The sequence below is a fragment of the Oncorhynchus masou genome, chromosome 14 (genome assembly GCF_036934945.1).
Source record: "Oncorhynchus masou masou isolate Uvic2021 chromosome 14, UVic_Omas_1.1, whole genome shotgun sequence".
In the NCBI taxonomy this organism is placed as follows: Eukaryota; Metazoa; Chordata; class Actinopteri; order Salmoniformes; family Salmonidae; genus Oncorhynchus; species Oncorhynchus masou.
In genome coordinates, this window is record NC_088225.1 from 15,784,141 (window position 1) to 15,797,471 (window position 13,331).

General features: G+C 47.9%; 1 protein-coding gene across 4 annotated transcripts in view; it reads right to left on the bottom strand.

The window, feature by feature from the left end:
- Positions 1-8,825, bottom strand: part of LOC135554374 (glutamate receptor ionotropic, NMDA 2C-like) — a 91,885-nt gene extending 83,060 nt beyond the window's left edge. For 3 of the 4 annotated variants that reach the window (XM_064986652.1, XM_064986650.1, XM_064986651.1), the window contains exon 1: positions 7,405-8,825. The gene's annotated coding sequence lies outside the window, so the exon portion shown is untranslated. The remainder of the gene's footprint in view (positions 1-7,404) is intronic. The other variant, XM_064986649.1, reaches the window with a different exon arrangement.
- Between the last annotated feature and the right edge of the window lie 4,506 nt (positions 8,826-13,331).

The window sequence follows — 13,331 nt, forward strand, 5'->3', positions numbered from 1 at the left end:
ACAGAGGGGCAGCTCGGGACAGAGGGGCAGCTCGGGACAGAGGGGCAGCTCGGGACAGAGGGGCAGCTCGGGACAGAGGAAGCCCAGCACTGAGAGGAAGCCCAGCACTGAGAGGAAGCCCAGCCAGGCAGTTGAATCCGGCAGATCCTGGCTGGCTGGCAGTTCTGGCAGATCCTGGCTGACTGGCGGATCTGGAAGAGTCTGGTTGACTAGCAGATCTGGAAGAGTCTGGTTGACGAGCAGATCTGGAAGAGTCTGGTTGACTGGCAGATCTGGAAGATTCTGGCTGACTGGCAGATCTGGAAGAGCCTGGCTGACTGGCAGATCTGGAAGAGCCTGGCTGACTGACAGATCTGGAAGAGTCTGGCTGACTGGCAGATCTGGAAGAGTCTGGCTGACTGGCAGATCTGGAAGAGTCTGGCTGACTGGCGGATCCTGGCAGACTGACGGCTCTGGCTGCTTCATGCTGACTGACGGCTCTGGCTGCTCCATGCAGACTGGCGGCTCTGGCTGCCCTATGCAGATTGACAGCTCTGGCGGCTTCTTGCAGACTCACAGCTCTGGCTGTTCTATGCAGACTAACAGCTCTGGCAGCTCCTTGCAGACTGGCAGCTCCTTGCAGACTGGCAGCTCCTTGCAGACTGGCAGCTCCATGCAGACTGGCAGCTCTGGCTGCTCCAAGCAGACTGACAGCTCTGGCTGCTCCATGCAGATTGACAGCTCTGGCGGCTTCTTACAGACTGACAGCTCTGGCTGCTCCATGCAGACTAACAGCTCTGGCAGCTCCTTGCAGACTGGCAGCTCCTTGCAGACTGGCAGCTCCTTGCAGACTGGCAGCTCCATGCAGACTGGCAGCTCCATGCAGACTGGCAGCTCCATGCAGACTGGCAGCTCTGGCTGCTCCATGCAGACTGGCAGCTCTGGCTGCTCCATGCAGACTGGCAGCTCTGGCTGCTCCATGCAGACTGGCAGCTCTGGCTGCTCCATGCAGACTGGCAGCTCTGGCTGCTCCATGCAGACTGGCAGCTCTGACTGCTCCATGCAGACTGGCAGCTCTGGCTGCGCTAAACGGGCAGGAGACTCCGGCAACGCTGTAGAGGCGGAAGGCTCTGGCAGCGCTAAACAGGCGGGAGGCTCCAGCAGCGCAGGAGAGGAGGAAGGCTCCGGCAGCGCTGAACAGGCGGGAGGCTCCGGCAGCACAGGAGAGGCGAGGCGCACTGTAGGCCTGATGCATGGTGCTGGCACTGGTGGTACTGGGCCGAGGACACGCACAGGAAGCCTGGTGCGGGGAGCTGCCACCGGAGGGCTGGTGTGTGGAGGTGGCACAGGATGGGCTAGACCGTGAAGGCGCACTGGAGATCTTGAGAGCAGTGTTGGCACAGGACGTGCAAGGCTAGGGATGTGCACAGGAGGCCTGGTGCGTGAGGCTGGCACCAACTTCACCAGCCGACTAACACGCACCTCAGGACGAGTATGGAGCGCTGACCCAGGTGCCATTAAATCCCTGACACGTTCCGTTGGGCGAATTCCATGCAAAAAGCACCAACAAAGCAACTCCCTCATTTCTCTCTCCAATTTCCCCATTAACTCCTTCACAGTCTCTGCTTCGCTCACCTCACCTCTGGTCTCCTCCTTGGCTCCTCACGATAAACAGGGAGAGTGAGCTCAGGTCTGACTCCTGACTCTGCCACACTCTCCCTGAGCCCCCCCCCCAAGAAGTTTTTGGGGCTGACTCTCGGGCTTCCATCCGCGTTGCCGCGCTGCCTCCTCATACCGCCGCCTCTCAGCTCTCACCGCCTCCAGTTCTTCTTTGGGGCGGCGATATTCTCCAGGCTGATTCCAGGGTCCTTCTCCGAACAATCTCTCCTCCCAATTCCAGAAGTCCTGTGATCGCTGTTGCTGCCTTTGTTGCTTCTCCTGTGGCTCCTGCCCGTTGACACGCTGCTCGGTCCGTGTGTGGTGGGTGATTCTGTAACGGCGTTCTTCGTTTGTTGAGAGAGAGTCGGACCGAAATGCAGCGTGTTGGTTACTCATGTTTTTAATGAAACAAATGACGATACATGAAATAACTTATAAATACAAAAACAACAAACGGAACGTGAAAAAACCTATACAGCCTGTCTGGTGAACACTAACACAGAGACAGGAACAATCACCCACAAACACACAGTGAAACCCAGGCTACCTAAATAGGGTTCCCAATCAGAGACAACGATAATCACCTGACTCTGATTGAGAACCGCCTCAGGCAGCCATGGACTAATCTATACACCCCACACAACCCCAAGACGAAACACACTACAAATAAACCCATGTCACACCCTGGCCTGACTCAATAAATGAAGATAACATAATAAATATAGACCAGGGCGTGACACAAAGGTGATTCTAACCTGTATTGTCTCAGGGGGTTGAATAATTTCTAATCAAGATATATTAGTGCTTTATTTTCCATTCATAAAAAAAACATTAAAATGTTAAACTTTGACATAACAGAGTATTTTGTCAATAAATCACAATTAAATCTACTTTAATCCCACTTTGTAACACAACAAAATGTGGAAAAGGTCAAGGGGGTGTGATGCTTTCTGAAGGCACTGTAAATCACGGTGTCAAGTGAGAAACGGTTGGGTCGACATGGTCATGGTGGTGTAAGCTTTGGGTTGTAGTAGTCCTGGCTTTTGGCCGTGCTGTCTGTGGCCCTCATGTGTGTCCGTATGGGGTGTGGAGCAGAGATCAGGATAAAACTCTGGTTAAGCCGAGGTCCATGGCTGACGATGGAGATGGGAGAATCCCCTCCCGGTCCAGATGTCACCATCCTGCTCTGACAGCTGACTTGCTGGCTGCTGCCCACCCATCCGCCCTGACAGACCCCTCACACAAGCACTAACCCACGTATGAACATATCACTTTGTTTCATAATCTACCTCTGGGATACAGTATACTATACAGTAACCATCCCATCGAGTGTTTGCTGCTTTAAACGTTGTGTTGCCATGTGCTGAGACCAGCGACAACACTAAGTTCCGCCTCTCTCTCTGACATCTCACTAACATGCCAAAACCGGGCCAGATACATGTCTCTTCTCAAACACATGGTTACAAATGCTGTTCTACAGAAACCCATGAAAGCTATAGTCGTAAAGCATCTGACTTTAATATGTTTTCAGTGGAGCTAAAGTATTGATTGAAGTGAAAGTGTTGGTGCAAAAAGGAAATGAAGGTACTGATAAACTGAATGTACCCTTATTAAGTTCTTTAAATGAGCCCTGAGGGACTTCTTTGCCCAAAACTCCAACGTTGTGGTTTTATCACTTTGTCAAGGCTGCATCACATAACCCCAAACCTGATTCATATAAATGAATCATGCCCACTCCAAGCTTTTCAAATGGAATTAGAGATGTTTTTTATATTTTGATTTGGACAGTCATGGCATCGATATCTAATTGCAATAAACAGCACATCAATTCTCAGGAATGGGTTCTAAGGTTGTAGTTGTACTAGTGAAATATTATGTACGACACAAACAAGCGTGAATAGATGGCAATTAGGCTACTACATTTTTTTCCCATTACAAATCACACATGCACACACACATTCTCACAGATGCACACTCATACAATCTAAGGAGAGAGAGAGAGAGAGAGAGAGAGAGAGAGAGAGAGAGAGAGAGAGAGAGAGAGAGAGAGAGAGAGAGAGAGAGAGAGAGAGAGAGAGAGAGAGAGAGAGAGAGAGAGAGAGAGAGAGAGAGAAGGATGAGAAGACAACGCTCTGCTCCCCCAGCCAGGCAGCACTGTGTCAGTTTTCCTTTCCAACAGCGACAGGACGTTAGACAAGGTGCACACAGCACTGCACCCTGAATACAAATGGGGACCGGAGTCTCTGTTGCCCGTGAAGCAGTACAGCGGCAATAAACTTCTGGAGGAGAACGACACTGACTGAAGCCAGCCTCTAAATTCCCCTTTAAAACATCACCAGAGACCTCTACCCCCTGCTATGTGAGTGCTGCAGGGGCATACTGTAACATACACACCAGGCAGCAACCACGTAGAACTGTTACAGTTCATGTGTTTCTCAACATGTATAGTGCCCTGTCAATTCTTCCCTACTTTATGAGGGCCAAATCTCACTGGAAAAGGATTACGTGATGGCGCAGCGTTGTTGGTTCTGGGTGGAATTCACTTCTTATTTGACGTTGGCTCGATTGCTCTGGTATGAGGCCACCTTCCCCCTGCAGTAAATTGTTTACTGCTCAGTGTGTGCTTGTCTGGCTTGTCCCTGTGGCTTGATCAATTTGCATCTCATGCATGTGTGTCTTGTTTGTTTGTTCAGGTATAAAGGCCCCTTGTTATTTTACCAGCCTCCTGTCTCCACCTCCCTCCTATCCCCCTTCTCCATGCCCTTTCTCCACTCAGAGTTGAGGGATGTGTTGCTGTGTGCAGGGACAGGGGGAGACTGGGTGAGGATGTGGTGAGGACTGATAGCTCTACCATTTCATTAAGTTGATCAGCTCTGAGTGTCGTGGGGCAGGCTGGACAGCTGACGAAGCAGCAGCTAACCCTGAAAAAAGAGCTCTGGAGGTCATTGGAGACACACTGGGATGGGAGGGAACAAACAGCCAGCTAATGGGACTTGGTGCTTGGTCTCCTAGTTTGGCTCAGATCAGACAGAGTGCAAATTTCACAACTGACTAATGAGGACAGTTGTTTTAGACTGGAACCAACTTTTTCTTTCTCCCCACAGACTCACCTTGGCAGCATGTATGTGTAGCCGATGTGAAATTGCTAGCTAGCGCTTCAATAGGTGACGTCACTCACTCTGAGACCTTGAAGTAGTTGTTCTCCTTGCTCTGCAAGGGCCGCGGCTTTTGTGGAGCGATGGGTAACGATGCTTCGAGGGTGGCTGTTGTCTATGTGTGCAGAGGGTCTCTGGTTCGAGCCCAGGTAGGGGCGAGGAGAGGGACGGAAGCTATACTGTTTCATATGCACAGATGAGGTGCACATGAACGCACCATTAAAGCAGGACAAACACCCAGTGGAGAATGCTGTGATTGTGCTGTGATTATCCTCATGTTTGTGCTCTATGAGACTAAACTACACAGCTAAAGAGAAAGTTAAGTGTAAACATTGGCGAACCCTTTCTGTGTGCAGTGCTGTGTGTGTAATAGTGTTTGAGTATGACTGTGTGATGTAGTGGAGTAAGGCTGGATTAATCCCAGCATTTGTTAAAAAACATCTTGGCTTGATTGCTGATTTTATTTATTCTCTAGATGACCTACTGTACGCCCCTCCCGTGTCCTTCAGGGTTGAACCCTCTGTTGCCCTGCTCTATAGTGTCACTCAAGGTTGGTGATGTCTGGATATTTTCAACCCTAAAAGCCTCTTTTAAAAAAGCCCTCCAAAAATAATATACAAGTAGACAGGTGAGATATTGTACATTTTGGTCTCCCATGGTAGGATGGATCGAATGAGTGTGTGTGCCTCTGTTCGTTGGTGAGTCAGAATGTGTGTGTGTGTGCATGTAAGTGTGCATGTGCGTGTGGGTGCTTGTGCGTTTGCAATAGTGTGTGTGTGTGTTTTAGCGTCACTTTGTGACTGAGTGCTTGTGTCTGCATCTGTGTGTGTAAGCACGCATATGTGTGTGTGTCTGTGTGTGTGTATTCCATGCTATGTGATGACCAGTTCTAGAAGAGGGGAGCCAGCATACCAAGGGATCAATGCATCGTTCCCCTGTCACACAGAGCCTTGCTTCCAAATATCTGTTAACCCTCTCCCCCTCAACACACACACACACACACGCACGCACACACACACACACACGCACGCACGCACGCACGCACACACACACACACACACACACACACACACACACACACACACACACACACACACACACACACACACACACACACACACACACACACACACACACACACACACACACACACACACACCCTTATTCACTATACATCTCATCAGGGAAACCATGATATAGAACAACTGGTGCTAAACTGTCTACTTTTTATAATACATTATTTAATTCTGCTCACACATTTTTCTCTCCCAAGTGAAACTCACAGAGAAAAGGTAGACACAATAATGCATAATGCCAATGTACTATGTTGGCATACAAATCTCCAACCTGTTAGGCAGGCAATGCTTGGCCATGCATGGAACTAGACAATCTGCCTTGGTCAGAACCAGGCTCACACACACTCCAGCTGGTCTAAAAATACCACAGGTATTAGGAAATGGTCTCGGAAGCACTCAGGTGAAATGCCCCTCCCAAAATGATAAAACCGGGTGGTTGATCTTTTTTCTTAATTGTCTTTGTTCAGAACAGTGCCACTGTCTTACAGGAAACCCTAACGGGGTTCATATAGTGTATATGGATATCCACGTTGACAAGTTCTCCCTGCTTGGGGTTCTCTCACCGGTATCTGACCTTGAACGTTGTTGTGGATACGGTCATTGTAGTTTGAATAACGTGGTCAGTTTAACAATCCGATTTCAACCATCAATTTAACAATTTCACTTTCTCTCTCTCTCTTTCTCTTTCTCTCTCTCTCTCCCTCTCTCTTTCTTTCATAATTTCATTCTTCTTTCTTTCTTCATCTTTCTCTTTCTTCCTTCAGTTGAAATGCAAACGCAGGGTGGGAGTGCCATAACAGAAGACAATTGAAAGGTAGAGTTTGTCTACAGAACGTCAAGGAACTGCTCTGTATTCGTGAAACTAAAGCACTGGGATGGATGCTAGTATAATTACAGAAGTCTCATTCACTCTCTTGTCCCACAGGACCAAAGTCACTCCTCAGTGGCAATTCAATTTCTCTGGTAGTTTCAGCATGCAGTGTACAACTGCAGTCCTTCTCAGCTGTTCTGTTTTTCCTGTTTACAATGATGAATCGATCAACTTTGTCAAATCCTCTGTGACACTGTGAAGTACAGCACAGCCACAGACACACAGGCACAGTCATACTGCCACACGGTCACACAGCCAACAGCCAGTCCTTTGATGCCTTACGCAGGTCCTGTGATCTAGTCCCCACAGTTCACAGTAAACAGTTTATTTAGTTCCAACTTCCAAGCATACATTACATTTCATCTGACTTGAGTGGGAGGAGGATGGGTCTGCTATCTACACCGTCTCTTTACTTTCCAAGAGCAAAACAAACACATGTAGCACCTGTGACAAAGCAGTAGCCTCCTTTACAATATTACATTGTACATTACAATATTGACAGCAGCCCATTGCAATCACATTTGTTTTTGGAATGATTTCAATCCAGCCGACCCCTCTCTGTCCGGTACAAGCAGGCAGTCTGAGACAGTAAAGTGTGGTGGGTCTGGGTACAGCTCTAGGCTAGACAGTGGTAGGGGAAGGGAAAGGGAAGGTGATCCATTACCTGCGTTGGCAATCCGCATCCAGCCCTGGCTCCCACCGGCTCATTCCGTGGCTTCAGCTGTCCTGCTTCTCTGTTTTCCCTTGTCTCCCTTCCCTCACTCCCCCGCTCCCTTCCTTTCGGCACTTGTTGGAGTCTATTTCAGTAGCAACAGAGGAGCCCGCTGCGACCGTGGCATGGTTTCCAGCACTTTGGCAGAAGGTCACATTATCTCTTGCTGGTAAGGGAGGTGGGGTGGGGGGGGGGGGTGGAAGTATGGATAGAGTGATGGAGGGTGATTGAACAAAGACGGTGCAAGAGGAAAGAAGGAGCAACTCATAAACAGAATGAGGCAGTCCACGGCCGTAGTGACAGGCTAATTTCCAGTGTAAGGCGTGAGGATAGAAGTTGGAACAGCTAGCGCCGGAGAGGTTTGTTACGGTAACAAGTCACCGAGCGTTGTGCGAGATGGGCTGTGTCTGTATGTGTGTATGTGAGTATGTGTGTGCTCAATAGGGCAGAGAGTGTATATATGTACTCATTGTAATGAAGCATACCGCATAGGTGTTTGTGTGCGTGTGTGTGTGTGTGTGTGTGTGTGTGTGTGTGTGTGTGTGTGTGTGTGTGTGTGTGTGTGTGTGTGTGTGTGTGTGTGTGTGTGTGTGTGTGTGTGTGTGTGTGTGTGTGTGTGTGTGTGTGTGTGTGTGTGTGTGTGTGTGTAAGTGTGCAATTTCTGTGTCTTGGCTGGTCTTCAGCAGCCTCTCACCTCTGATAACACATCTAATCTGTATCCACTTCCTGGCCAAGAGAAAATATCTCAGAAGTGGCCCAATAACGCAGTTAGAGCCATAAAAAAAACAACCGAAAACAAGTGGTCGATTCAGTGAAATTCTTCACGTTTTCCGACAGTCAAGACTCTCTCTTCCTTCTCTCACTGTCCACTGCTGTCGCGCCCAGGTGAAAGAAACAGATGTACTCCATCTTTTTGATGACACACTCATCGACTATATGTCAATTTCTCATCGAATTCACGTCTGCAGGAAAACCTGAGCCTCTGGTTGATCCCCGTGCCCCTCCATTAAGTAAGACACAGTGCTGTCCAGATGCTGGGCTTGGGTCTGCTAGCTCCAACGCCCACAGACAGATGGCCCAGACAGAGGACAGCAGCAGCAGGTCAGACGGTGAGCTTCCAAATCGCTCTTGATGCAGGTTGTTGCATGGATCCCTGAAACCTTTAGTGGCAATGTTCAATGCACTTGTTGTTCCCGTGTGCCCCTTCCTCTTCTTGTACCTGTGTCCCTTCTTCCCCCTGTGTTGCCTGTAGCCTCTTTACTCTGTCCCGTTGTAATCCTGGCTTCTACACTCCATGTCACAGGAAGGGCTTGTGAGTCCTAATCATTATGTAGTAAGGATTTATCCTTTGATTCTCTCTCCCTCCCTCCCTCTCTCTCTCCCTCTCTCTCTCTCTCTCTCTCCCTCCCTCTCTCTCTCTCTCTCTCCCTCCCTCTCACTCTCCCTCTCTCCCTCTCCCTCTCTCTCTCTCTCTCCCTCCCTGCTTACTATTTCTCCACCCCTCCCCTCGGCCTCTCCCTCTCTCCCTCTCTCCCTCTCTCTCTCCCTCTCTCTCTCTCTCTCCCTCCCTCTCTCTCTCTCTCTCTCTCTCTCTCTCCCTCGCTGCTTACTATTTCTCCACCCCTCCCCTCAGCCTCTCCGTTTCTACTGCTCGGCACTGCCCGCTATCTGCAACTCATTCAACGTGACTCCATATTCATTCATTCTCTCTCTCACTCTCTCTCTCCCTCTCTCTCTCCCTCTCTCTCTCTCTCTCTTGGCATACATGGTACGCCTTACCTTCTCTCTACCTCTCCTCTCTCTCCCTCACTTAAACTCTCTCATGCCTCTCCTATGCTTTCTCCCCCTAATTCTATTTTATTTCTCACTCTTTTCTCTCTCCTGTATGTTTATCTCTATCCCCCATCTCTCTCTCTCTCTCTCCCTCTCTCTCAATGTCAATGTTAAATGTAAGGTCTTTATTGGCATAGGAAATGTATGTTACGTTGCCAAATCAAGTGAAATAGATAGTAAACAAAAGTGAAATAAACAATAAAAATGAACAGTAAATATTACACTTACAAAAGTATTTCTCTCTCTTTCTCTCTCTCCCCACTCTCTTTTTTAATTCCCCATCGTGTCTCTGTCTATATTTTTCTCTTTCCCTCTCTCTCTCTTTTTGTCTGCCCTCTGTCTGTCCGTTATCTCACACTGAAGTGCGCTCCAGTACTTTTGGGAGACACTATTATAAGTGAATGCAAATACTGTAGGTTTTGAGGAAAGGAACCAATGACAACTAAATAAGTAGGGCACCATTCACAATCATCCCACAGGTATACATCAGTACGGAGTCAATGGCTTATTTACTTTAACTCTCTTTTAGAAGGGACTGATTCCCTCTCTTGTCTCATTTATGTACCATGGTGATTGATTCAGCTCACTGGGAGTGAATAAGCTACTTGGCTAAGAGCTCCGGAGCAGGAGCCAAATACCTGAATTTGGTGGATTTCCAGATGCTGCCTCGCTATTGAGTCAGCGTCACAATCCTCAGTCTGGACAAGGAGTGAGCTGTGAAGTGAACTTATGCTTACAAGTGTAAGCGTTGTTTACATCATTTGGAGAGACTGCAGTTGATCATCCATCATCTGTTCCCTCTTCCTTATACTGTAGCAGAGCGACTGTGAATGTGCCAATCTGTGGTAACCATAACAATGGTTCTAGTTATCTCAATTTTAATTGGTGTCCAGGGACTCTGATTTACATGTTCTCTCTCATCTCTTATTTATATTGCATTTCTGGCTTGAAAAATTGTCCCATGTTTTGACCTGCTTGTCCCAACAAATACTATCATAAAACAGGGAAACCGGCAATGTCGAAGGAAGGAAGAGGCAATCATAAAAGGAGAGCCAAAATTATATTTTGGAGAGAAATACAGTGGTGGATAGAAGATTGAAATTGCTGTGAAAAAATGTCAGGGAAACTTTAAATCATGTTTTGCACTGTGCTTCCTCTCTTCTCAGTAAAGCAGCAATGAAGTGAATCTGTACAGAAGATGTTTGTCTTGCAGTCTGGTTGGTGTTTATTACTTGACTATGCCACCACATTATTTGACTATGCCACCACACGCAAGCACACATGCACATGAATACATGCATGCTTACACACACAAATGAACACCCCTCATCAGGTGGCATTTTCATACTGTCATCTCCTCATCCACAGAAGCAAGGCATGTGCAGTGAGTTCAAAGAGTTTTTGAAGAATGACATGGGATTTTACTTCCTATTGCAAAACAAAAGTTTTAAAACACTCTCCCGCATCTGTTCGAGACAAGGGAATGCCAAACAACACACTAAACTATCTCATAAACAATATAGCTGTAAAATCTATATTTTTTTCTCTCAAAATGTATCTCACCAAAAATGAATCTTGTTTCCAGGCAGGGGAACATCAGTGGCATTTTATGAGCCTGTCTTGGCAGCGCTGAGCGATGTGTCACTACTGTGATATGTTCCGCTTTAGCTGTTGGGAGAGGCCCGGGGGCTGTGATATGTTCCTCTTTAGCTGTTGGGAGAGGCCCGGGTGCTGTGATATGTTCCTCTTTAGCTGTTGGGAGAGGCCCGGGTGCTGTGATATGTTCCTCTTTAGCTGTTGGGAGAGGCCCGGGGGCTGTGATATGTTCCTCTTTAGCTGTTGGGAGAGGCCCGGGTGCTGTGATATGTTCCTCTTTAGCTGTTGGGAGAGGCCCGGGGGCTGTGATATGTTCCTCTTTAGCTGTTGGGAGAGGCCTGTGGGCTGTGGCTGTGTGACCCCATCGATTTCCCCACATAATAAATATCTATGGATTCTCTGCTCTTGATCAACAGTTTATGAAGATGGCATTCCCTGCTCGATAACTAATCAATAAGGCAAACAGATGGGACAGATGTAAAGCAAGAGATAAGGAGAATCTCTCCCTACATTGCTCTTCAAAACAGCTACCATCCATCCCTCCCTACATAGCTCCTCAAAACAGCTACCATCCATCCCTCCCTACATAGCTCCTCAAAACAGCTACCATCCATCCCTCCCTACATAGCTCCTCAAAACAGCTACCATCCATCCCTCCCTACATAGCTCCTCAAAACAGCTACCATCCATCCCTCCCTACGACACCTCTGACCCAAAATAAAACTCAATAAAACTCCAACAGCATCACAGACAGCAGTGCCTGAAACCCTGGCATTACTCTTTTTTTTCTACCCCCGATTTTGGGGCTATTTTGAGCCATGTTCCTGTGACAGGATCATTGAAAACTGGAGGGAAAAGGGCACACTTGGCGTCACAGAGCCCAGGGGAGAGGCAAGAGATATCCTGCCGTCTCTGAGTATTGACCAACGGCAGCTCCACTTACATCCTGAAACCTGCATCACCCCCTGTACACTGAGCTCTCACTGACACACTGACACTCACCCTTTCTAAACCCTCTCTGTTTCTCTCTGTCTCACTGTATCTCTATTGCTCCCTCCCTCCCTCCCTCCCTCCCTCCCTCCCTCCCTCCCTCCCTCCCTCCCTCCCTCCCTCCCTCCCTCCCTCCCTCCCTCCCTCCGTCTCTGTCTTTCTCTCCCCCTCTCTCCACACACACACACACACACACACTAAGATGAAAATGCAAATTGATCATCTTGACATCCCTGCATCACACTATATTACAGTTTTGGTGTAATTGTTTCATTGTATTCACACTGTCTAATTGTTTAAATGTTTCACTGTCTTCATACTGAATGTATCCAATGATCTGTCCCCTAACACTAACCCTAGCATCATGTCCACATTCCAGCTCAACCCTAACCCTGACCCGAGCTTCATGTTTACATGCCAGTTCAACCCTAACCCTAGGGCTTGATTCAATCCGTAGTGCTGAATATCTGTGTTAGAGCGCGAAAGAAATGTAAAGACACTGTTCCTACGTTAGTGTAGACCGTATTCATAGTAACCGGAGATACTATAAACTTCAGCGATACGGATTGAATCGAGCCCCTAAACTTTTCCATAACCTTTTTCCCCTTGCATTAATCTTATGGTGCAATTTGGATATTCCGTCCCCTTCCATGTCTGCACATTTGTTTGTGCTGTGAATGTTGATAGATGATAAACTCTCATTAACAAGAAACATCCCATCCAAACAGTAATTCTTGACACAGAGACAATGACTCTGCTTGGATGATGCTCCAGGCACAGCCCTCTGCTGTTTTCCATTCATCTCTCTGAATGGGAGCGCTGTAGACAGGTGATTATTCAGGGCACGGGGGTATGGTGTGCCATGGCATTGAGGCAATAGATCCAGGGACTACAGGGCATTGTTCCACTACATCATAAGGAAGGGCCTGCAGCTGTACTGCTGAGTCCAGTGCTGCAGAGAAAATGTCTGGCGGCGTATCCATTGTACTGCCCAGCAGATTTCATGAGACAGGTAAGGTTGGCACTGCTGGCATCTCCCTCTACCAGCCAGGGCCGAGAGTCCTGGGGGTCTGGACATAACCTGTCATGTCATTAAGCATCTGTGCACTCAGGGGCCTAAGCCAGTCTGTTGAACTGATGAATGATGCAATCACTGTAAGCAACAGCACAAAATCCCACCAGCCACTGTTCCCTTTTAACCTATACTGTTAACCGATACTGTGCTGGTGAATGTATGATCCTATAACAATCAAAGCAACAATGATAACAACACAACTGTAAAGGGACTAATTCTAATGATGGTTACTAGAGGTGTTGTTGTTGACATTTAGACTCAAGCCAAGGCATTAGTTGCACATACCCGTGAGATGCTGTACACGGCATATGCTGGGGATAGTCCAGACAGACTGATCAAAGCTGAGTAAAGTGCCAAATCTCAATACCCCATACCAGAATTCAGC